Here is a 4,528-nt window from a genome sequence, read left to right on the forward strand (position 1 = left end):
TTTCACCCAAACACCCAATTTTCTCAACCAAGAGTGTGAAAACTAAACATGCAAGAATTTAAACATCAAAGCAATTAAATAAACATGCAAGGAATTAAAAGTCAAAACAATTAAAGTCAAAGCAATAAAATGCAAGGAAAGGAAACTTAAAGTGCAAGAAAACCTCTTGGCAAGCAATTGAGAGCTAAGGTTACCTATCCTAGCCATTGATCACAAACATGTTTTCTTCATGTTTTCTCCCTTTGTACATGCTTCCTTCCACTTTTGCCTTGCCAAACTTGCCGCTAGAACCTAAAATCACTCAACAAACATGTCATGGCATCGAATGACATAAAAGTGGGATAAAAGTGATTAAAATAAGCACAAAATAGTATGTTTTCACATTTAGGCACAATTAAGGGAGAGAACACAAAAGCATGCTATTTGGATGAATAAATGTGGGTTTATATGATGAAATCTATTCAAATCAAACCAAAATATACCGAAAAATATGGACTCATCAATTCCCCCACACTTAAACAATAGCATGTCCTCATGCTAATCACAATCAAAGGAGAAGGATAAGGAGGGTAAGCAATTTATTAAATGCAACTAACTAACTATATGTATACAACTATACTAAATACTATCTAATTATATATATATATATATAATTCCTATTGAGTTTGGCAAAAACAAACAAAAGAATCTCAATGAATCCAAAATAGGAACTTATGGCCAAAGAAATATAACAATATAGTCAATGTCCAAAGATTGATTTGAAATTTTCAAAGTTAAGTTCAACAACTTACAAGAAAACATAGGATAAACAATGAAAACATAGAATTGAGCAATTGAAACCCTCACCGGATGTGTTTACACTCTAATCGCTTAGTGTGTAGGGCTTAATCACTCAATTCTCCTTTAATTATGTTTCTCAAATATTTGCAAGTCATCTAACAATCAACTAATATTTGACGAATGAATGCAAATATCATGAGGTCTTTTGAGGGTTGCAATGGGGCTTAGGTAAGGGTAGGATCAATATGGTTAAGTGGGCTAATAGATTGGATTTTTGATTAGCTCAAGTATCCCATCTAATCCTATATCATCCTATATGTATAACAAAACAATCTAACTATCCATTTATCCCTTTTTCTCACATTCACTCATGCATACTCTTTCCAATTCAACTACATATGCATATCTTATTTACATTCTTATTATCATTTCTCTTTCTTTTCTTTTTCTCTTTTTCTTCTTTTTTTTCTTTTTTTCTTTTTTTATTTCTTTCTTTTCTTTTCTTTTCTTATTTTTAACAAAAAGAGATGCATATGTTTTAACCAATAGATGCATGAGTAGTTACCCATTTTGCCATATTTTCAATGAACACCCAAAGTTAACTAACTACCAATGTTTCCCACAAATCCCCCCCACACTTGATTAACACACACACTCAAACCTAAGGTAATCAAAGATACAATCAATGGACATAATGGTTTTTCACTTAGGGTGAATGATGTGCTTATAATGAGAACAAAGGGGAATTGGTGCACGAAATTTTGATCATCAATAATGGCGCCAAAGACTTGGAGCTCTCAAATGTGAATCACACTTTGTCACAATTTCGCACAACTAACCAGCAAGTGCACTGGGTCGTCCAAGTAATAAACCTTACATGAGTACGGGTCGATCCCATGGAGACTGTCAGCTTGAAGTAAGCTATGGTCATCTTGTAAATCTTAGTCAGGCGGATTCAAATGGTTATGGAGGATTGATAATTAAAAGATTAATAAAACATAAAATAAAGATAGAGATAGAGATACTTATGTAATTCATTGGTAGGAATTTCAGATAAGCGTATGAAGATGCTTTGTTCCTCCCGAACCTCTGCTTTCCTATTGCCTTCTTCCAATCATTCATACTCCCTTCCATGGCAAGCTTTATGTTGGGCATCACCGTTGTCAATGGATACTTCCCGTCCTCTCAGTAAAAATGTTCTACGCACGCTGTCACCGCACAGCTAATCATCTGTTGGTTCTCGATCATGTTGGAATAGGATCCATTGATCCTTTTGCGTCTGTCACACGCCCAACACTCGCGAGTTTGAAGCTCGTCACAGTCATCCCTTCCCAGATCCTACTCAGAATACCACAGACAAGGTTTAGACGTTCCGGATATTAGGAATGGCCGCCAATAATTCTAGCCTATACCACGAAGGTTCTAATCTTAGATTAGAAATCCAAGAGATACACATTCAAGCTTGTTTGCATGTAGAACGGAAGTGGTTGTCAGGCACGCGTTCATAGGTAAGAATGGTGATGAGTGTCACATAATCATCACATTCATCATGTTCTTGGGTGCGAATGAATATCTTGGAGAAGAAATAGACTTTAGTTGAATAGAAAAACAACAGTACTTTGCATTAATTCATGAAGAACAGCAGAGCTCCACACCTTAATCTATGGTGTGTAGAAACTCCACCGTTGAAAATACATAAGAACAAGGTCTAGGCATGGCCGATGAGGCCAGCCTCCAAAAGCGTCTAAGATAGCATAAGACTTATCAAAGATATGAAAATACAATAGTAAAAGGTCCTATTTATAGAGAACTAGTAGCCTATAGTTTACAGAAATAAGTAATTAATGCAGAAATCTTCTTCCGGGCCTACTTGGTATGTGCTTGGGCTGAGCATTGAAGCTTCCATGTGTAGAGACTTTTCTTGGAGTTAAACGCCAGCTTTTGTGCCAGTTTGGGCGTTTAACTCCAGCTTTTGTGCCAGTTCTGGCGTTTTGACGCCAGAATTCTTAAGCTGACTTGGAACGCCGGTTTGGGCCATCAAATCTTGGGCAAAGTATGGACTATTATATATTGATGGAAAGCCCAAGATGTCTACTTTCCAACGCAATTAAGAGCGCGCCAATTGGGCTTCTGTAGCTCCAGAAAATCTACTTCGAGTGTAGGGAGGTTAGAATCCAACAGCATCTGCAGTCCTTTTTCAGCCTCTGAATCAGATTTTGCTCAGGTCCCTCAATTTCAGCCAGAAAATACCTGAAATCACAAAAAACACACAAACTCATAGTAAAGTCCAGAAATGTGATTTTTATTTAAAAACTAATAAAAACATAATAAAAACTAACTAAAATATACTAAAAACATACTAAAAACAATGCCAAAAAGCGTATAAATTATCCGCTCATCACAACACCAAACTTAAATTGTTGCTTGTCCCCAAGCAACTGAAAATTAAATAGGATAAAAAGAAGAGAATATACAATGAATTCCAAAAACATCTATGAAGATAAGTATTAATTAGATGAGCGGGGCTTTTAGCTTTTTGCTTCTGAACAGTTTTGGCATCTCACTTTATCCTTTGAAGTTCAGAATGATTGGCTTCTATAGGAACTCAGAATCCAGATAGTGTTATTGATTCTCCTAGTTAAGTATGTTGATTCTTGAACACAGCTACTTTATGAGTCTTGGCCGTAACCCAAAGCATTTTGTTTTCCAGTATTACCACCGGATACATAAATGCCACAGACATATAACTGGGTGAACCTTTTCAGATTGTGACTCAGCTTTGCTAGAGTCCCCAATTAGAGGTGTCCAGAGCTCTTAAGCACACTCTTTTTGCTTTTGGACCACGACTTTAACCGCTCAGTCTCAAGTTTTCACTTGACACCTTCACGCCATAAGCACATGGTTAGGGACAACTTGGTTTAGCCGCTTAGGCCAGGAATTTATTCCTGTGGGCCCTCCTATCCACTGATGCTCAAAGCCTTGGATCCTTTTTATTTTACCCTTGCCTTTTGGTTTAAAGGGCTATTGGCTTTTTCTGCTTGCTTTTTCTTTTTCTTTCTTTCTCTTTTTTTTTCTTTTTTCGCATATATATTTTTTTTTCTGCAAGCTTTTCACTGCCTTTTCTTGCTTCAAGAATCAATTTTATGATTTTTTAGATTATCAAATAACATTTTTCCTTTTCCATCATTCTTTCAAGAGCCAACAATTTTAACATTCATGAACAACAAATTCAAAAATATGCACTGTTCACGCATTCATTCAGAAAGACAAAAGTATTGCCACCACATCAAAATAACTAAACTGTTTTAAAATTCGAAATTCATGCACTTCTTTTTCTTTTTCAATTAAAAACATTTTTCATTTAAGAAAGGTGATGGATTCATTTTCATTGCTTTAAGGCATAGACACTTAGACACTGGTGATCATGTAATAAAGACACAAACATAAATAAACATAAAGCATAAAAATTCGAAAAACAGAAAATAAAGAACAAGGAGATTAAAGAACGGGTCCACCTTAGTGATGGCGGCTTGTTCTTCCTCTTGAAGATCTAATGGAGTGCTTGAGCTCCTCAATGTCTCTTCCTTGCCTTTGTTGCTCCTCTCTCATGACTCTTTGGTCTTCTCTAATTTCATAGAGGAGGATGGAATGCTCTTGGTGCTCCACCCTTAGTTGTCCCATGTTGGAGCTTAATTCTCCTAGGGAGGTGTTGATTTGCTCCCAATAGTTTTGTGGAGGAAAATGCATC

This window comes from Arachis ipaensis, chromosome B3 (genome assembly GCF_059453495.1).
Source record: "Arachis ipaensis isolate K30076 ecotype BB chromosome B3, ASM5945349v1, whole genome shotgun sequence".
Taxonomy (NCBI): domain Eukaryota; kingdom Viridiplantae; phylum Streptophyta; class Magnoliopsida; order Fabales; family Fabaceae; genus Arachis; species Arachis ipaensis.